The 22,335-nt window shown below is 42.7% G+C and overlaps 1 protein-coding gene across 1 annotated transcript in view; it reads left to right on the top strand.

Moving 5' to 3' along the window:
* COL28A1 (collagen type XXVIII alpha 1 chain) overlaps nt 1-22,335 on the top strand; it is a 193,856-nt gene that overhangs the window by 140,218 nt on the left and 31,303 nt on the right. The gene's annotated exons all lie outside the window — the stretch shown is intronic.

The raw sequence follows: 22,335 nt of genomic DNA, 5'->3' as shown, positions 1-22,335 counted from the left end.
CTCCTGGGCTGAGAATAGACTGCAACAGGACCAGGATTGTGTCCAAGAGGCTATTACAAGAATCCAGGCAATTCCCAATGGCATTTTAAAATCTAGTTCACATAAATTTAACTTCTTAAAAAGCCAAGGATTTATCTCCAGTGCCCTGTGACTGAAAGCTGAAAAGTGTAAGAGTAAACATTTTATTATGTGAAAATCGTTGCTGGATACATAAATCTGACTGCATGTCCACCCACTCTATTTTAGGCTATTGAACCCTACTCAACTGTAGTTTCTGTATGGACTATAGCACAAAACAAAACATCCTAGCTTTAGATGCATATTTTCTTTTTTTTTTTTTGATTGGAGTCTCACTCTGTGGCCCAGACTGGAGTGCAGTGGCCGCTCCTGGCCACCACAGCCTTGACCTGCTGGGCTCCGGCGATCCTTCCGCCTCAGCCTTCCAAGTAGCTAGAATTACAGGCATGCGCTACCACGCCCAGCTGATTTTTAAAAATTTATTGTAGAGATTAGGTCTCGCTGCCCAGGCGGGTCTCGAACCCACGGGCTCAGGCAATCCACTCACCTCAGCCTCCCAAAGGCACGGGATTACAGGCTGAGCCACTGAGCCCAGCTAGATGCATATTTTTATTACGCATTTGGCAAGAACAAAGGTGTAATCCATCTGTTCTCCTCTTTCCTTGACCTGTGCATATTACATGCAGAGCTACTCTGCATGAGGTTACCGGTTTTAGGACATGGCACATAACAGATTTACCATTTGCTCTTACTCGACTTCCCCACCAAAGTCCAGTAAAGAGATATCTGTCTGTAACTGGCTATTTGTTGTTTTTTTTTGAGTTGGAGTCTCACTCTGCCACCCAGACTGGAGTGCAATGGCCGCTGCCGGCCACCGCAACCTCGACCTGCTGGGCTCCGGCGATCCTTCCCCTCAGCCTTCCGAGTAGCTGGAATTACAGGCATGTGCTACCACGCCTGGCTGATTTTTTGATTTATTGTAGAGATGAAGTCTCGCTGCCCAGGTGGGTCTCGAACCCGCGGGCTCAGGCAATCCACTCACCTCAGCCTCCCAAAGGTGCGGGATTACAGGCTGAGCCACTGAGCCCGGCTTGTAACTGGCTATTAGCAAACATTCCGAAATGTATTACTTAATAAACTAAACATTCATCCATAGTAAAATGTGGATGTTAATTTGTTATCCAAAATCCACTTTATAATTTAAAGAACTTTTATGTATTGATCTACCAAGAAGACAATTCTAAAGTGTTTTTAACATGTACCCAAAGAGATCAGCTTGAAAAATTAGCAAGACTCATATGATCTGAGCACCTATTTTAGAATCTTCTCAATCCCCCAGCTCTTAAACACCTCGTCATTCTGCGTGCTTTTCTGTTTCCTGTGAACGGGGTTTCCCAGCCCAGGCACTTGTGCCGAAGCCATTCCCTCTTCACCCACCTCTTCTACAAGCTGACTCATCCTCAGGTATCAGGGCTCATGTTAGATAGCTAGCACCTCCTCCGGACTCCTTTCCTGTCTCCATAAGTCGCATTCCCTTTATGTCTCCATGGGCCACTGGACAGTCCATATCACAGCACTTCTCACACTGTATCATCAGTGCTTGTTTTCTTATCTAGCCACCAGACTGTGAGATGGCAGGCATCTTGTCTATTGCTGTTTCCCAAGCGCCTATCATATGCCTGGCACCTAAGAGTTATCCAATAAAAACAAAATGAATGAATGAGTCCTGTCAGTATCTTTCCTCAATATTTATAATCTTATCTTCCAGAGCACTTATTAATTAATGTTTATTAACAAATATTAATGAGCATCTGCTACATGCTGGATACTTTGCTAGGTCATGGGTATAGAAGCAACCATGACAGCTGAAGTCCCTGAGCATGGAGATCAGAGTCCATGGAGTCTCCTTCTATACTATCTAATATCAAAGGAGAAGAAAACAAAGACCCCCCTTACATTATAAAGGATAAGATGGCTTTGTTTAGTGTTATGACTTGATATTTATTTAATATCTGGTTGAGTTGGTTCTAACACTTTCACTTCACAGTAAAAACTACAAAACTGTACAAAATTAAGATAGTGGCATTGCAGTCAGCCTTGGCCAGAAGAAGCCAGATGTCCTGAAGCTTTACTTTGGGACTTTGCTGATAAGATTATGAACTGGAACTAATCCTAATGTCAGTCAACATGCAAAATAGCATCACAGTGTAGCCAGCTATATTGATGGTAGATTTTAAAGTATGAATTAAAGGGAAGAAAAAACTCAGAGTATCACCGCACCCTTGAGGGGAGGAATCTCTTTACTACCTGTGTTGCTTATTTTGTCAAAAACACTCCTTTATTTGCATTGTCCTTTGTCCTTCTTCAGCGTGTCCGGCACTCTGGCCCTTGACATTCAGGGCTACATGTTTAAAGTGTGGCAAAGGCTCAGGCAATGAGTAGGAGAAATTGTGGGGGCTCTTAATGAGGGGTTTTGAATAGGAGCCCGTGCCTGGCATATTCGAGGAACATCAGTGACAACTTGACTGGAAGGTGGTGAGCCATGTGACACAAGAGGCTCTTGAAGGGCTTTGCACAAAGGAGTGACCTGATATACACCGTGTCTTAAGAGGATGCTCCTGGCAGCATGTGACAAACAGACTGTGAGGGGACAAAGATACATAAAGTGGTGAGACAGAGGCTGTCGCCAAAGTGCAGGTGAGAGATGGCGGTGCCTTAGTCCAATGGGTAATGATGGAAGTGGTGAGGGTGTTTGGGTTCTGAATTGGATGTAGGGTGTAATATAGACAGAGAATCAAAAAGTTGATTAGATTTTTTACCTGAACAACTGGAAGGTGGAGTTGCAATTTTCTAAGATGGGAGACATTAAAGGAAGAATGGGGTGGGAAGGTGGAAAAGACATCAGAAATTTGGATTTGGGCACGTAAAGTTCAAGCTTCTGATGAACCTAGTAAGAGGGTATTTGGGGATAGAAATCTGGAGTTTAGGGGAGGGATCAGGACAAGAGATGTGTTATTGAACAATTTCTAGATGGTATTTAAAGTCTTGAGACTGGAAGAGAACATGGAGAATGAGAGTAGCTGTAGAAGAGGAAAAAGTCACGGACTGGGTTGGGCCCTCTAGTACTTGGAGACTTGTACATGAGGGTGATCCAGCAAAGAAGGCCAAAAAGGGTTAGTCAGTGGGGTAGAAGAGAAACAAGAGAGAGCAGTATCCTGCAGACAAGTGAGAAAGTGTATCCAGAAGGGCTGATTTTAGTGCTGCTGGTTGAATGAGAACTGAAACATGGCCATCAGATTTGACAACATAGAAGTCATTGGTGACCTTGACCAGGACTTGTGTATATATATATATATATATATACACACACACACACACACACACACACACACACACACACACAGAGAGAGAGAGAGAGAGAGAGAGAGACAGAGACAGAGACAGAGACAGAGAGAGAGAATTAAAGAAATATGAAAAATCTTTTTTTTTTTAGTAGGAGTCTCACTTTGTCACCCAGTCTGGAGTGCAGTGGCATGCTCATGGCCACCACAGCCTCGACCTGCTAGGCTCAGGCGATCCTTCTGACTCAGCCTTCCAAGTAGCTGGAACTATAGGTGTGTGCTACCATGCCCAGTTAATTTTTTGGTTGAGTGGAGAGACCAGATCTCACTAAGTTGACCAGGCTAGTTTCAAAACCCTGAACTCAGGCAATCCTCTCGCCTCTACCTCCCAAAGTGCTGGGATGACAGGCATGAGCCACTGTGCCCTGCTAGAAATATGGAAAATCTTAATTGATAAATCTGGGTGAAGGAAACATGAGAAATATTTGTATTATTCTTGTAATATTTTCTGTAAGTTTGAAATTATTTTAAAATAAAAAGCTTTGGAATAAATGATTAGAAAGGAAGTGAAGACAGGCAACACTCTTGAGGAGGGCAGCACAGAAATGGAATCATAGAGGTAATACTGTGTGATGAAGGAAGTTTTGTGTGTGTGTTTTTAAGTTGGGCAATATTATAGTATATTATATGCAGATAGGAAGGATCCAGAAAACAAGAAATTCATGATGCCTAAGGGAAAGGAGTTTCTAGGTACATGCTTGAGCTTTCAAACTAGCTTTTCTAACCCCCCTCCCACCCAACACAACGATCCATTCTACAACATTCTAAAGACACCTGGCCATCCAGACTCTGCTTGGACATTCCTGAGCATGAAAGCAGTCTTCTTTCATTGTATATTTTCCAATGACTTTGTAACAAATTCAAAAAGCTTTGTTACTTTTTAACACAAAAGTAGGTCAGGCACTGTGGCTTCTGCCTTTCCAGTACTTCGGGAGGCTGAGGCAAGAGGATTTCTTGAGTCTAGGAGTTTGAGACCAGCCTGGGCAACATAGCAAGACCTTGTTTCCTACAAAAAAATAAAAATAAAAAATTAGCTGGATGTGGTAGCATGTGTCTGTAGTCCCAGCTACTCATGGGGGCTGAAGCTGAAGGGTCACCTGAGCCCAGGGGATCAAAGTTGCAGTAAGCCGTGATTGTGGCATCGAGCCACTACACTCCAGTCTTGGTGACAGAGTGAGACTCTAACCCAACCCCCTTCCAAAAAAAAAAGAAAGAAAAGAAAAAGAAAATAATGCCTATCTGTATTAAATCCAAATACCTCATAATCATGCAAAGTTGTGAAAATCTCCCTTTTCTTTCCAGTTCCACCCTCCAGAGATTGTCACTGTTTGCAGTCAGTGTGCCACTTCCTCTTTTGACTAGAAGTGTCTATACACACAAGAGCACAGCACCCTTTCAATTCATCTATCCATAATTTCCCCAGCCTGCTTTTTTCTCCCAGTTAACAGAGCGTAGATATCCTCCAAATTAAACTTTTCTGTATTTTTAACAGCTACACAGTAGTACATAGTACATAGATATCATTTATTTATTCATTTCCCTAACGGAAATCACACTGGAGAGAACTGTTTGGAAAGGCTTATTCGTAGCCATAGTTGATGGACTTTTCTCCCTTCTGTGGAAGTGACATCTGCCTCGCTGCCAATTTTTCTGCTGTTGCCAGTCTTTTGATGAGGTTTTCCACTTCACTTGGAGCATGAGCTTAGGTTCATAAAAATTTGTGTACACGATTTTATTATACATGTATTTGTCTCTTGTACTGTTAAACTTTCACTCAAATGTTTTCTTGCTTTACCCATGAAGCAAGCATGACACAATAAAAAGCCAAGTTGACTTTATTAATAACAGAATTTTCTTTAAAGATGTGTTTTTGTAGGCGTGACTGTGGATCTTTTAACATTGTTTCATTCCGTTTGTTGGCCTCAAATATGCCAGCCATGGCTCACATCTATAATCCCGGGACCTTGGGATGCCAAAGTGGGAGGACTGCTTGAGCCCAGGAGTTTGAAACCAGCCTGGGTAACATAGAGACCTTGGTTCTACAAAAAATACAAACATTAGCAGGGTGTGGTGGTGCATGCTTGTAGTCGCAGCTACTGGGGAGACTGAGGCTAGGAGTTCGAGGCTGCGGTGAACTGTAATCGTGCCACTGCACTCCAGGCTGGGTGACAGAGGGAGACTCTGACTCAGTAAAATAAAATGCCATCCACATACGTGACTCCTGTGGGACAACGAGGTCAACACTTCAGTTGTCATTAAATAGCTTATGAGGAAGAGCTAGAAAACCTTTCTCATAAGGGAAAATTGAGAGAAAAATTTCTGTGACTCAGTTTTGCTCCTCTGGACCTGGTCTGGGTTGTCAGGAAGCATTCTCGTGTGACGCTGGAAGCAGTGAAAGAGGACTTATGAACAAATGAAGTTGAGAACTGCTTAGAAGTGTTAACCGTAAGGTTCTATTGTGCTTTTATTCAAGGAATTCATAAGACTTTATAAATAGTACGTCTTTAATCCCCATAGCAGATCCAAAACAGACACACACAAAAGGGTGAAAGGCATTTTCTGGGACGATAATTAGTTGTGAGGCCCTTTTGTGCTATGAATTCCTGGGAGAGAATAAACGATTTACAGAAGGCCACTGTCTTCCAGGAGCTGCAGTCCTTTCTGACAGATGATAAAACCGTGAGAGCCATACAGAAGCATTGTGTCCCGGGATTCGTATCCCAAATACGAGGATTTAAAAGTCACATGCTTCCCTTAAATGAGGGGCGGCAGTGTAAGTGCTGGGATGACTGGGGGCCTGACCTGGGCGTCTGGGAGCACTCCTTGTCCAGAGGGATGGAGGTCACTAGAGGGGCCAAAGGAGTCACAGGACAAGGAGTGGGCATCTGACCTTGGTCTGCTGTTTGGTGTACCGCACAAAGTAATGGGCCTCGCTGAAAATACTGGCAGAAAACCGTGGAGGTCCAGGGGAAGATCTGGCTGAATGTCATTAATTTTTATATAATTAAATAGGCATATATTTGACATAATTAAGTATATATATATATATATATATATGTACTTGAGTACATATATATATATATATATTTTTTTTTTTTTTTAGTCAAAACCTCACTCTGTCACCCAGGCTGGAGTACAGTGGCATGATCACAGCTACCACAGCTTCAACCTCCTGGGCTCAGGTGATCCTTCTGCATCAGCCTCCCAAGGAGCTGGGACTACAGGCTCATGCCATCATGCCTGGCTAATTATTTTTAATTTATTGTAGAAACGAGGTCTCATCAAGTTCTCCAGGCTGGTCTCGAACTCTTGGGCTCAGGCAATCCTCCAGCCTTGACTTCCCAAAGTGCTGGAATTACAGATGTGAGCTACTGTGCCTGGCCTCTTTTTGGTATTATTAAACGTGTAACCTACGGTCTAAACCAACTTCCCTTTCCCCAGAATCATATGGTGATGGCATAAAGTAAACATCATTTTGTACCAGCCTTTGCACGCAGAAGTATGACAGGAAAGACATTTGTCTGGATAACTGGAATGGCTGTCTTCTGCTTATGTGCAAAGATGCCAGCTGTACTATTCTGTTCATCTGAAGTATATGTCAGACTCCCCCATACATTTCCTCCTGGTACTTCTGGAGTCTAGGAACACGGAGGCTAGTTAACTCTGGTTAAAATGTTTCCTGTGGCTTCCTGCCCAAGAACTCCTGCTTCTATATTTTGGTTTGGAATCTCTAGGCTTATAGCTCACAAATTCCTTTTTCTTTGTGGTCCCTGTCCCAGGAGTTTAGACAAGGAAGGTAGCACCAGCTTTAGGAAGAAGTAGTTACCTGCTTGTGTGGCCCAAACATTGGTTCAATAGCATTAACTGGAGAGCGGCTATGGGCCAGGCACTGGGCTAGACATTAGGGCTAAACATGAGGAATGACCCAAAAAACCCCGGAATTTATTTATTAAAAAATTATATATTCTTACATGTTTAAACTTCAGCCACCTTCAAAGTCCTCTTCGTTTGATGCAATATACCTATTGAGATGCTTTTTCTACTGCTCAAAACTGGTTTTGAACCCATCAATTTTGATGCCTTTTAGTACTTCTGCCATTTTTTTGTTCCACCTCTTCCACATGAACAAAACATTTCCCTTTAAGGATTTTTTGTCATCTGGGGAAACAAAAAAAAGTGACTCAGGTGAAATCAGGTGAATAGGGACAATGGGGCATGGGAGTCATGCCATTTGGGGTTAAAAACTGCCAAGTTCTCAGTGTGGTATGGACAGGTGTGCTCGTAAGTTACCCATCATGAAATGGGCAGATGCATTGAGAGAATCTAAAAAAAAAAAAAAAAATCACTGAAGCCGAACCCAGCCTCTCACGGCGGTCAATGGTCCACTGATGCCAATGGGTTCCTGGAACACTCACCTAGTGGGGGAAGCCTGTACCCTAAGGGGCCTGTCCTCCAAAAGATCATTCCAGGTTTTTTGAGTAAAGGGGGGTATTCACCCATGACCAGAAAGTATGGGGGAACTAGAAATAGATCTATGTGAATTAGGGTTAGGTTGAGGCAGAGCTGGCCCCAGAGCCAGGTTGTAGATGGGCATTCTGACTAAGTGAAAAGCTTTCACTGGACCTTGTTAACAGGTGATTCTCGAAGCGTGGTTGCCAACCAGCTCCATTAGCTCCATCCGGGGAGCTGGTTAGAAATGCAGGTATTGGCCCCATCTAGACCTGGTGAATCAGTAACTCTGAGAATGGAACCCCATCCATAATCCTTGTCTTAATAAGCCCTATATTTCAGATGTGTGCTATCATTTGAGGACCACTGCTCTGATGATAGGGGCCCTGGAAGAGGGCTGTAAGTTGTTTAAAAAAAAACACATTTCTATTGAAATGTAACTCATATACCATACAATTCACCCATCCAAAGTTTACCACTCAGTGGTTGTTAGTATTTTCACAGGGCTGTGTAACTGTCCTCACAACCTGATTTTAGGACATTGTCATCATTCCAAAAAGAAGCCTGTACCCCTCAGCAGTCTCTTTCCCTCCCTTCCCACCTAACTCTCAGCCCTTGGAAACTGCCTAGCTCCCTTCTGTTGCCATGGATTCACCTATTGTAGATGTTTCATATGAATGGAGTCACACAATATATGCTCTTCTGTGACTCACTTCTTGCATACAACAAATGTTTTCAAGGGTCATCCAAGTTGTTTCAGAAATTTATCTGGTTATTTTTTTCTGGAGTTGCCGGAGTCCAGCTCCAGCGGGTCAGGGTTTCCTGAAAGAGGGACAGCATCGGCACAGGAGAAAAAACTTAGATACTGACTCTGCTGCAAGCAGGACAAATGCTGATTTATTGTCTTTTCCAACTCCTTTTATACCTTACATGTTTTTTGTTTCCAAGGCAATCAGTTACAATTTAATGGACTGGACAGGCAATGTATCTTTGTCCATCCTGTTTTGATCTTAAAACATTATCATCCTAAACATTAACTATAAATTTTATAAACTTCTAACATTTTTAAATGATTACCATTTGTTAATGTCCATCAAAACTTACTTATTCCTGTAACTATTACATTATAAATCACTACCAAGTTCTAAGCACTACAATTATCACATAGATTAACAAGTCACACCTGTGACCTTTACACAGCAATTTGCAACTAGCTGGGGTAAAGCAACATTTTCAATGTTTCTTAGCCCCAAGTTGGCCTGACTAGTTTTCCCTAATTTCACACCTGGTGTTTACAATCTGCATTAATTATTTCCTGTCAGGGAGAATGAGCTTTAATATTTGTAAAACAAAAGGCCTCTCAGGCTCAAGTCACCAGAATTACAAGCCTCCTTAACAAAGGGAAGTAAAGGCAAGGGTTCTCTAATATTTATGGGATTGTTAATTTTTTAAGCATAATACACCACATGTAAGAATTAAGAAATTAAGTAAATATAATTTTTGCATTGGCACTCTTCCTAAAAATACAAACTGTAGCTTCTCAAATTTCTCCAATTAGTCGCCAGTCAGAAGAAATAAAATCATGTGAGTAATTATCTACCCACACCTGATATTTAAAATCTCTATTGATTAGTTTCCTGGCAAGACCAATGAGTTCCCTGACAAACATTAAATCGAGCACTTTCTGGTAACAAAAGTAGAAGAAGCAAGGGTCTCAGCTGTCCAGGATCGCTTTGCGACCCAGGGTCTTCAGCCCTCTGGATTTTGTCAGCAGGCAGGCCTCCATGGCTGGCTCCCAACATGGAGTCAGTCATCCAGGCTGGAATGCAGGTGCACACTCATGGCCATCGCAGCCTCAACCTGCTGGGCTCAGGTGATCCTTCTGCCTCAGCCTCTCAAGTAGCTGGAACTACAGGTGTGTGCCACCATGCCCGATTTTTTTATTTATTGTAAAAATGAGGGCTCACCAAGATGCCCAGGCCGGTCTCGAACCCCTGGACTCAGTCAATCGCTTCTGTCTCCAAAAGTGCTGGGATTACAAGTCTGAGCCACTGCACCTGGCCAGAACTTTACCATTTTTAGGTATGGCCAAATAATACTACATGGTATCGATATACCACATTTTGTTTATCCACTTGTCCATGGATGGACATTTGAGTTGTGTTTACGTTTGGGTGTTATAAACAGTGCTGCTGTGTGGATGTGCATTTTCATCTTTAGGTCACCCTGAAAAGGGGCCTGCTTCCTGCATGCTTGTATATATTAGGAAGGCAGTGCCCCTCCCCATTCCCCCACCCCCATATGGCTCACAGGCCCAGGGTGCTCCTTCAGCAACCACTGCCATCATAGACGGGGTGGGAGGTGGGCTGTGTGCTTGGAAGCATCCTACTCCCTCCATATCCAAGGGCCTCCTGCCCAAGCTTGGGGAGTCTCTGGTGCAGTTTCTGAGCCAAATTATTTTTCAATAATTTAATGCAAAATGCTCTATGTCATGGTCTGATAGGCTCAAAGCAGGAGCAATGATGACATTAGTATCCGTATTAGTTTCCTAAGGTTGCTGGAATAAGATGCCACAGTTAGTGGCATAACCCAGCTTATACTTGTTCTTTCATAGCTCTGGAGCCTGGAAGTCTGAAAAGGATCTTTTGGAGCTGACATCAAGGTGATGGCAGGGAGTGCAGAGATTCTCTGGGGAGAATCTTCTTCTAGTCTTTCCTAGCTTCTAGGGCCACACTCCTTGGTTTCTTCCATCTTCCGAGTCAATGACGTACATCTTTTCTCCTGACTCAGTGTCCCCCTGTTCCTATTACATGACCTTCTTCTCTTCTGTCTGTCAAATCTCCCTCTGCCTCCTTCTTCTAAGAACATTCATGATTACATATAGGGTTCACCCAGATAATCCAGGCTTATCCTCTCAGGCCCAGATCTTTAACTTAATCACATCAGCAAAAGCTCTCATTGATTTATTTATTTGAGTTAAGGTCTTGCTCCATCGCCCAGGGTGAAGTGCAGTGGTATGATCATAGCTCACTGCTACCTCTAACTGTTGGGCTCAAGCGATTCTCCCACCTCAGCCTTCAGAGTGACTGGGACAACAGGCATGTGCCACCATGCCTATATATATACACATATATATATATATATATATTTTTTTTTTTTAGAGATGAGGTCTCTCTATGTTGCCCAAGCTGGTCTTGAACTTCTTGTCTCAAGCAATCCTCCGGCCTCGTCCCCCCAAAGTGCTGGGATGACAGGTGTGAGCTGCCGTGCCCAGCCTGCAAAGACTCTTTTACATTGATGATAATCTTTAAAAAACAAAACTCCAGGAATTGGGGCCTGGCTATCTGGGGACCATGACTCAGCCTACTGCAGGATGAAATCAGCATGGAGGAGGCTTTGGCCTTCCTGCTGTTTCTGGGTCTGTTCTTGTCTGTGAACGAATGGGTAGATGGAAAAGAGAAGAGGAATCTGAAAAGTGTGTGATGCTTCTTGGAGCCTTTTCGTTCATCGTAGGTGTCGGCCAGGGAGGGGTGCTGTGCATGGGGCCACGGTGGTGGCGGCTGTGGCTGCCAGGTCAGCAGTTCCTGCTGTCCCTGCACACTTTGCCTAGGCAGCCTGTGCCATCAACACCGTGCTTCTTAGCTGAGCTGTGGTGATTCTCTGATTCTGGGCACTCCTTGCCTGCGTTATTCAGCAGCCTCAGAGGCCAGGAGCTTTAAGGAAGGACTCGGCTCCACACTTCAGGCCAGAGAACCCGGCTGCGAACACCTCCTTTGGTGCCCCTGAATCATGAATTCGCAGGTGACATTTCCCCATTCATTCCTATTTTATTATTTCTTTTCCACATTGGACCCCAAAAGTTTGTCATGAAATTTGCCTTCAATCAGACTGATAGGCAAATAAGGCTAAACAAGACAGAGATTAAGGACAGATGCGATGGCTCATACCTGTAATCCCAGCACTTTGGGAGGCAGAGGCCAGGAGGATTGCTTGAATCCAGAAGTTTGAGACCAGCCTGGCAGAATAGCAAGACCCCATCTCTACAAAAAAGTGAAAAGTTAGCCAGGCATGATGATGTGCACCTGTCATTCCGGGGACTTAGGAGGCTGAAACAGGAGGATTGCCTGAGACCAAGATGTCGAGGCTGTGGTGAGCTGTGATTGTGCTACTGTACTCCAGTCCCAATTTAAAAAAAAAAAGAGTTTAGGGTCATGATCTTTAGGCAGCTTTTAGCAAAAAGATAGCCAACCTTCACATCCACTCTCTCTAGTTTATGATGTACCAGGCCCTGAAATAGGCACCTTAGAAGGTAGAAAGGAAAATAAGATGAGCTTGCTTTATTTGGGAGTGTGTGATGTGTAGGACAGATAGGTGTGAGCATCCAAACCCATTGAGGATGCAAGCTCTGAGAAGGTGCAGACTGATAGGGGAGATGGGGGTGGACCTGAGAAGACTTTTTGGATGAGGGTGTCCAGGGAGAACAGATGCCAGAACACAAAGAGAATCCCAAGCCTGGAGTCTGAGGGGAGAGTGAAGGAGGGAAAAAGGTGAAAAGCAGACCTGGCTGAGCAGAGCCCTATGTTTGGTGGATTTGGTTCTAAAATGACTAGTGCACGGAAAGCTCTAGAAAGTAAGAATCAAGTTAAGCCTGGAGTTTAGAGACAAAGGGAAGATTGGGCACTAGAGAACTGGAGATTAGCCTTATAGGGTCACTTCTCAAGTTGTAGATGTGGACAAGATTGCTAAGTCCAGCATGAAGGTGAAAGGAAGTAGTGTGGCCTACATCTATCTGAAGAGCATAAGAGCCCAGGAGAGGCACTGGGGTCATTAAAGACACAGCGATGACTCAACACACAAACCACTGGACACTCACGGGGAGGACCAGGGACAGCCCCATGCAGATGGCCAGCCAATGGCATGTTCCACACGTCCTTCTCTCTACAGAGCCAACTGCCACAAGCCAACCCTGTCTCTGTGGTGTTAATATGTTCAAATGCCATGTAAGACCTTCGTAACATGTGACAGGTTTTCCAGACAGCTATTGAGAAAGAAGGAAAAGTTAATTCATGTGACTAAGGCCAGCTGGAAAAGTCCCCTAAGCCATGGTGCTCTTCGCACTATGACCTGGTGTTACAGCCAGACAGGGTTCTTATGCCAGTTGCCTGGAAAATACCCCATCAGACGCAGCCACTGCAGTCAGAGAAAGAGGTGAACATCACAAAGCGGGAGGAATCTCAAATCTACCTCCTCGAAGACTCAGAGGATAAGGTTTTTAAAGGGAACTTGGAAGGCTGTGGGACAGGGACTGCTGACTGGTTGATGCTGTGGGGTGGAGGCTACCTTCCTGTTGTAGAGTCAACTTCTGAGGGATGGCCTTCTGGAGCATCCAACTGACTTCCTGGTGTTTTGGCCTGGTTGGGGCCTAAGGTCCACCAGAGTCCAAAATCTGAAAAAGGTCTCTAATATCTCAAATACTGTTCTTAGGTTTTGCAATGATGCTTATTGATGAGGCGAGTTCGATGTCCATCAGATGTCACCCCCTGGTCCCTGAGCCATTAAGGAGGTCATCTAGGAGGATGGTGTGGGGGAATGTGGGGTCCCTGGAGACTGATGCCACTTTTGTCTTTCAATGACTTCTTGTCTCCTCAAATTGTTTTATGTTGTCTGGACTGTTTTCTCTCTTCCCCAGTCAGGAGGAGAAGGCAATTGCAAATCAACTTAGAAGGAATATATTTGTTAATTTCTAGCCATAGCTGTAGCTTTGATTACACGGTCCAGTGCTAATTTATAGGCGGTTTCACTATCAATGTATTTAAGTCTAGGATTTAAACTAAGACCAATTTTATTATAGGAAAGCAAGACTAAATTCTGGGAATTGGATAGAAAATCGCCACAATGAGCATGTGTCCATGAAGCAATCAAACAGTCCACTTAAGTGGCTCAGCTATTGCTGAGATTCTTTGCGAATATTCATTTGCTACTTGTCCAATCACTTTATCATCTGCTAGTGGTTATAAGCAAAAGAATAGAGACAGGGACTAAAAGTTCTAGCAAAATGATGAGGGAAAATATTTCCAAATTGAGAACATTTGGCTCTAACCATTGTGGGCTGAGTTAGGCCAATTTGGATAAGTACAATTTGTTAGATTCCATTTGATGGCTATCAAAAGAATGGCCGTTGCAGATGAGATGTTGGGGAGAATTACCTGCTTCCTCCTAGACAACCTTGCCATCAGGTGGGGTGTTTCCATTAAAACAAGTTTCAGACAGAACTTTACCCTGTGTTCAGCTGTGTATTAACAAGCAGGCACAAAAGCTTATACTGAAAGATTAGTCAAAGTTCCAATTCTATGTCTTTTTAAGCACCTTGCATAAAATGAATGTCCTGAGGAAAATGCAGCAGTATTCTCATGACAGAACCAGTGACCCTTTTAGTCAAATCAGGTGAAGAATTCTTCCTTATGGGATGAGGGTAGGAGGCACTTGTTCTGAATGACTGATGAGCTCACTGCCCTCTTAGGTCCCACTCATGCAAGAGGTGAAATACTTGTACAAGTCTTAAACACTCCTTACTTCACTAAAGGTAAATTGTCTTTGTTATCCATGAAGCACAAGCCTTGCAACTACTGAATATACTCTTTCAAGTGTTAACTCAGGAACCCTAGAGTATAAATTAACTTGGGCATACATATATTCATGATACTGTCTAAAAGGAAGTATGCAAAGGTAAATTATAGACAATATAATTATTATTTTTTTTACATAAATAGGGCAAAAGTCACTATGGTAGGCTGAATAATGGCTCTCAAAGATTTCCATGTCCTAATCCCTGGAGTTTGTGAATACTACCACTTCACACTGCAGAAGGAACCCTGAGATGGGGAGGTTGTCCTGGATTATCTGGGTGGACCCCAAATGTAATCAAAAGTATCCTTATAAGAGAGAGGGAGAGGGAGGTGGGGTGCAGTGTGTTATTCCATGTTTTCTTTGACTCTGCCACAGAAAAGAATTTCAATGGGTGTCCTAAGTATAGTTTAAGACAGAATTTTTTAGAAAGAAAGCGGTGTTCTCAAGAGAGAGCATGGGTCCCTTAAGAGACAGCATATGCTTGCCTTTGACAAGAAGCTTTGTATACTTTTACAATGATGATTAAGCAAGCCATGATCTAAGAGTGGAGGGCTGCAGGTGTCTGGTTACAAGTTTTGATGACCATCTCTCAAACTTTAAGGTCACAAGGACCTTCTAAATAATGAAAGTTACTGTCTAACTAGATTTGGGTTTTTCTTAGAACATCATGTTTGTGTTTTGGGTAATTCCCTATTGTTCCTGTAATTTACTGTACTAGTAGTTCCATATTCCAACTCACAAGGTGGTCAGGTCTGATATACCCGGTCGGTTGGGTGAAGGTTGAACAGATAAGTATGTCTGAACGCTTACCCTATTTTAATTTAGACCCGCCTGCCTAATTACTTCTAAACTATGTCAACCTTGCCTGCTTTGATTAGGCTACAGAAGAAGCAATGCGATGGTGGAAACTGAGACTAGGGTATGGAGGCAGATTAAGGAAAACTGTAGAATACAGGTGGCTACTGAAAGCTGAAAAAGTCAAAGAAGTGAATTATCTTCTTATAGCCTCTGGAGGAAGCCAGCTTTGTTTATTTAGCCCAGTGAAATTGATTTTAGACTTTTGACTTCCAGATACCTTGGTGTGGTTTCAAGTCACTAAATTCATGGTAATTCATCACAACAGCAATAGGAAAAAAATACAGCTATCAATATTAATGTCAGCAGTATCTTGGTCCAGCTCATGGACATTTCCGTGGGAGCAGTTTTGAAAACCCTTGTTGTACATGGCTGACAGGTTACTAACAGAGTCCCTCAACAGAGGGCCATGGACAGGAAAGAAGAGGTACAAACAGTGCCTACTAGTTTTGAACTGTTTTTAGAAACAAAAGCAGCCCTTGCTTCTCACCAGGCACAATGGGACTAGAGAACCACTTGAATCAAAATCAGATACAATGAAGTCATGTTTTTGTTCTATAAAGCCTGTTAGGACTGTACTTGGCCAGGTGTGAGACAGGTCTACACACCTATAAATGACTCATCTGATAACACGTAACTTACTCACGGAGTCTTTTCCTAACCAAATGGGCTGCTTTGTTGAGTAAGCATTAGGCTATCTTAGCCCCTGTTGGAGAATGTTAACATGTCAAAACGGGACCATCAGTCAGAAGAATTCTGTTCCTCAAAGGAAAAGGATTTGAAGAAGCTGAAAGTTATTGATTATCATGTTAGAGAGGGGTAAGATGCCTGGTTCTTACTTTGTGCCGAGATAGCACTGGAGAATGAGAATCAGCAGTGTGTGTTCACAGGAACTGTCAGCTTTGCATTGAGAGAAGAAAATGACTGTTGAAAGCATTATTATGAAATTAGATATAATCCAAGGTGACACGAAAGACTTGCAAAAGCCTCGGTTTTGTCATTTATAAGCTTGCTCCCAGGGTTATTACAGAAATTAAATGGGAACATGAGCTCACACAGGGACACGAGACACGGCAGCTGCTAGTTACAACAGAAAAGTGTCATGATCAGGACTTCAGGGGGAAGGGGATCAGTGCTCAGATGTAGACCATTGGGGTGCTCTGGGAGTCTCTGGGTCAGCACCTGTTATCACCATGAACTACACAGGCTGATGAGAAAGATCATTTTCCTTCTCAAGTGAACTATCTGGACCCACAAAGCAGACAGCAGTCCCTTTCAGCACAAAGTGGTTCCTGGATTCCAAGCCAAGGCTTAGGTGACTATTCAGGCAGGTCACTCCACTGTGTCTTGCCAACTCTACTGTTTACTCACTATTAGCAATACTGTAATCAGAAAGGAGGGAAAGGCAAACTACAGGGAAGCAGAGGAAAGAACGATACACATTTGTTCTGGGATGTTTTGGGGACTGTGATAAAGTAACAGGGATAGGTTTAAACTTTTAATCGGGTTGCATGGTTACATCCCAGCAAAGAAAATTCTGTAGTAAAGTAAAAATGCTTCCCAGAGCTTCTACAGCAAGTGATCTTAAACTAGAGGTCCCAGCTGACCTCTAACTGAAGGTTAGCCAGAAGTCTCATTTGTTTTCAGTATGTGACCAGGTCTCTTCAGCTTCTCAGACAGGACTGCAAATCTGGATGGAGGAGAAGCCCAGGCTTCTGTGTGAGCTGGAAATATTGGTCCTTGGACACCTTTCATAATTACTGACATTAGCCCTCTGTCCCTTAGCAAGAGTTGGAAAATGGTAATGAGGAAAGCAGCTTAACTGTGAAATGAAAACAGTATAAAGATGAAAACTTACATGGTGAATTCATCCTGGGTTTGGGCCAAGATCCTATTCGGGTACCATAGTTTATTTTTTTCTCTCATCTTCCATGTTGCAGTCCAAAGCAATTGAACAAGTGCCACAATCCTAGAACAGCTTGTCTTTTTCCTTCATGGTGGACCTCCTAGTACCCTTTTGTAAATGTGAAATTAGTGTTTCTTCTTAGAAATAAATATGTGTCATTAATAATTATCTCTATGGTGACCCATGAGATGACAGAGGAAACTTGGGAGGCATGGGCTCAAACAGGAGGGGAAGGGGTAGCTGAGGCCCCTCTCTTGCTGTTCAGCCCTGGTGTCCCCCTCCTCTGTAAGCATTTTTACTATCCCTGTGAGGATAAAAGTCCCAGTTTGGGGGCAGACAACCAGCATGGGTCTGGTGAGCTGTCTGTGTCCCAGTGGGACAGCCCTGCTGGCTGAAAGGTGGGACTGAAGTTGTGAAAGGTGAATTCCTGGGGATATGGAAAGGCATCTGCTAATAGTGGAAGGCTCCTCTCTTGGAGGAATTATCCTCTTTCTCTCCAGTAAGGGAAGAGTCCACACCCATGGCTTTGTTTCAGGTCTCTTGATGTACTTTCAGGCTATGGGCTCCTTTGGGTAGGCAAAGTAACCATATACTCACATGCTTCAGCTACTACCGTGTGGTAGATGACATCTTTTTGCAACCACTCATTCTATTCATTCATTCATTCATTCACTCACCCACTTATTTTATATGTTGTTTTGCCACAGTCCAAGTAAAAACGCTCAGGTGCTTTCTCTCGACACCTATGAATTGAGAGGCAGGGCAATGGCAGAAAGAAGTTTATTTCTGAATTCAGAATTCAGGGAGACAGAACCTGGCTCCTGATATTTCTGGAACTGTTCTGCTCACCTCTTAGGTTCCACAGTCCATTTTTATAAATTAAGGGTTGCTGGTACCTATACATTGACTATGTGACTGACAGAGCATTGTAGAGAACTCAAGTTAAGTTACAGCTGCATTTTGACAATAATAACATTTATGGCCTACATTTCCTGGCACTGGCTAACAAAAGGGAGCTCACAGTGTTATCATTAACACTAAACTGAACAGTTGAATAAGCTTGCCATAGAATAAGGGAGTTAACAGAACCTGTTACAAATTAAAACGTTATTCACTACGACATTTTGTTGATTGGTGTATCGTTGATTAGTAGTTACAACACACAAAAAGCTATAGAAATTACAAGGCTTATGGTAACATGGGTGCTGTGTTTTCAAATCTATGACCACTGATAAAAGGTAGTGAATAGGGATTCATTTCTCTCCATTGAGTGAGCTCAGTCTTATAAAAGAGGCCCCAGAGCCTTTCCCCTTCCACCATGTGAGGACACAGGAAGGAAGCACCATCTATGAACCAGGAAATAGAGCCCCACCAAACACTAAACCTGCCAGTGCCTTGATCTTGGACATCCCAGCGTCCAGAACTGTAAGAAATAAATGGCTGGTGTCTAAAAGTCACCCAGTCAATGGAATTTTGTTACAGCAGCAGGAACAGCCTAGGACACTCAGGCCTGATGCTCCCCGCCCCATCCCCCCCACCCCCCACAGCACAGAGGCTTTCTCCAGACTCCACCTGCCTCCATTCTTCCTCTTGAGCACCTGTAAAGTCCCCAAGGAGATCCCGAGAGTGGGTGTAGTTTTCCAGGGGTTCCGCCCTCTCATCATTCCAGGGGTTCCGCCCTCTCATCTCATTAACAGGTCATTAAACAATTCAGCTGAATTCTTCCTAAATGACATCTGGCGTCTTCATCGGGTAAGTGAGTGCCTGAGTCCTGTGTGTCCTTGGAGGTTGCCAGGTTTTCTTGGATGCTGTTAGCTGGCTGCCCTGCAGCCACTGCTGCAGGTTCAAAAAAAGCTGTGACTTCACAGATTAGTTAGCATTTTTTTGTTACTGTTTTTAGGATGACAGCAGCATTTCCCCCCACTTACATGCTGAGCAGAGGCTAAGCATCCATTTTACATTTTTTGATCATCTATGAATCAGATTTTTTTTCTTACTGCACCTTACTGAGAAAACATTTGGGGAAAAAAAACAAACTGTTGTTTCCTGACATACCAGTAATGCAAAAAAAACCAAACATATATATATATATATATATATATATATATATATATATATATATATATATATATATCACGAGACATCTAGGTAGTTCTGCATTTTACTTAGAAATTTCTTTCCCAGAGAACAAGCAATATATCTGAAAGATTAGAACCATCACATTTTGTGAGTGGGATATGTTGATCTAGTGATTAAAAAACTTTGAAATTTGGATTTAATTATACTTTCCGATAGACAGGTTCTTCCCTGCAGTTGCTTCTAACCTGTACTCAGATTATCATTTATCATTTTCCTGAGACTTACAAAGAGAAAAATCTCATTGGACAGCACTTGCCTTTGCCAAGCTCAGACATAGACCTACTTGCCAGACTTTTTTTAGCTAGATAATCTACACTGAAAATTATAGGAAGCTTTTAAGTATTTTGAAGGGAAACTGGTGATTACAAAGAAAAAAAAAAGCCTTTATTATAGGGAAATCCAGCTGCCTGGAATAGCTACAGTGTTAACAATTATATAGAAAATGTTTCTATTATGAGGTATGCAAAGTAAATTCCTGAACAGGGGCTGATCCTAACATGATAATTGGCTACTCTGACATTTTGCCTCAGGTCATGGCAATGGAGTCATAATAGCTTTTAACTTTGTCAGAAAATGGTGTCATTTCTTACAGGCAACTAGTCAGTCTTATACATTTATTGAACCTCTTCTGTATTAGTCACTGTAGGAATGTTGTCAAAGAAATAATGATTCTGTGTAATTGTCAGAAAGGTGTCTGTTCTTTCTGGACCCACCTTGTCTAAACAGGTAACTCCCAGTGATGATTCACCATCACACCACACATCACACCACCGTCCCACTGTTTTCACACTGTTCTATTCTTTGGAGTTGAGACAAATCCAACCATGGATTTCCTCTATGTGTTCTCCTATGAACCTTTAATCGCCCTTACACCTGGTTCACTGGACCCTCCTGACTTGGGCGCGGTGGCCTGACACCTCTCCCAGACAAGCCAATGTTGCCTCTCTACTGGGTACCTCGCTGAGTGAAGACGTCCTCATTCACCTCCACAAAAATATCTGAGAAAACAGATTCATGCTGAAGTGGCCTTAACTGAGATATCTTTCTTAAGAGGATACTTATATAACATTCATATTTGGGTTCTCTTTGATTTGAACAGAGGATGGTAGGATTCAGCAGGTGTCTGCCTGTGTCCTTCATGTCACTCTGGGCATGCAGTCCGTATGTAGGTGTATGTAGTCTGTATGTCGGTAGATCCTTCTCGCCTTCATGTTCAGACCCACCCCTGCTACGGCGTGTTTTGCTGGGAGTGTGTGATGAGCTTGGCCTGTGTTATCCACACATTCCCTTCTGTTCCTCTTCATGACACCTGTGGTAGGAGGGCCATCTAGAAAACAGATATTCTTTCTTCTGCTTGAATTTTCAACATGGAAGCCAAGTGTTGACTTAATGTTTAGCACTTACTTAACTGGTACCAATTCCTTTCCTGGCTTTTGGGGTGAGTCTCCTTAGGTGGCTCAAGACGTCGTTGTACAACACTGCATCAACGTTCCCAGTGGGTCCACTAGGTTATGGCATTGGGCTTGGCTCAAGGGACACCAAAAGGAAAAAAACATTCAAGGAATTAAATTCTCTGTAGTCTGACCATTATAAGAAACTTGTTCTAGTCCTCTGGTGTGGAATTGACAAGGCAAGACTATAACCCCGTACTTGCAATACATGTAGAAACACAACATGCCAGAAGATAAAAAGAGCGGTAGAGTTCAGTCAAGCCAATATACCCATACCAATATACCAAAATATGCTGGGAGTGTGTGATGAGTTAGGGATCGGTACACAAACCCCCGTTCAGAGTCTGTACTTGCGTTCATTTTATTTTGTACCTTTCTGTATATTTGTTTTGATGGAAGAGTTTCCCCCAGATATGTGGACAAATGTGCAAAGGTATATAAAAGAGTATCCACTTAAGCATTATTTTAATATAGAAATATTATAAATAACCTACATTTCCTTCAATAGGTTAATGAATAAATTGTGTTCAGTTGTTTAATGGAATACTATACAACAGAGAAAAGTAACAAATTAGAACCACATATATGTACACAAATAAATTTCAAATTGATAAATTGTAAATAAATTAGATAGATAAATATATCATTTATTTGAATTTTAAAATATTAAAAATCATATAATGTTTTATTTTGGTATATATACATATGCAATTAAAGCACAAATGCATGGGTACAAATGATAAATATGAATTTCAGGGAAATTTCCTCTCTCAGAGAAAATTGGTGATGGGTACACAGGGCTTTCAATAGAATCTGCATTCTTATTTATGAGACTTATAGTAGACAGGAGCTTATCTTATTCTGTATAATTTTTAGGCCTGAAATATTTCATTATAATAATTTAAAAAATAACAGGCCCTATTGACTTAAGAAAGCTTGATAGCCAACGAGTTAGGTAAAGGTGTTTAGGGATGCCGAGATGCCCAAAGCCTTGATGGTCCCCAAGCAAGCCTCTGGGGCCCTTTCAGGGGTCACCACATAAACCCTATCGTGCCATCTGGAGTAGTGGTGCCCAAGCCCTATACACTTATGGCAAAATGCGTACTGTACCTCTGCTTCCACCCATGATTCTCATTTAATCTGAGGCTGGGCCTGGGATTTGGTAGCAAGCCTGCCAATGATTTTGGTGGGGGGTGATCAGGATGCCTTTGGGAGCCACTACCGAAGCGAAATAGATCAACCACCAGGAGCTATGGTCCTTTGAGCCTTTGCAGCAGACTCATTGCTCATATGATGCAGAATTGAGTAGGGATGTACAGCAGCCAAGGATCATCAGGACTATCACCTGCTAGTGATTATTTTTGGTTCATCTCGACATCCTGAAATGCCTTGACACTTGTGTGGTTTTGGTGGGCAAGCGATATGTCAAGATGTAGTGGGGAAAGTTGAAAACAAGTCCTGAATATTGCTAAGAATGATCAGAGGTGGA

Source organism: Carlito syrichta, unplaced genomic scaffold (assembly GCF_000164805.1).
Source record: "Carlito syrichta isolate Samal-C Ts95f unplaced genomic scaffold, Tarsius_syrichta-2.0.1 Scaffold306634, whole genome shotgun sequence".
In the NCBI taxonomy this organism is placed as follows: Eukaryota; Metazoa; Chordata; class Mammalia; order Primates; family Tarsiidae; genus Carlito; species Carlito syrichta.
Note: the sequence above shows the minus strand (reverse complement) of the source record. Positions and strands in the feature narration are given on the sequence as shown.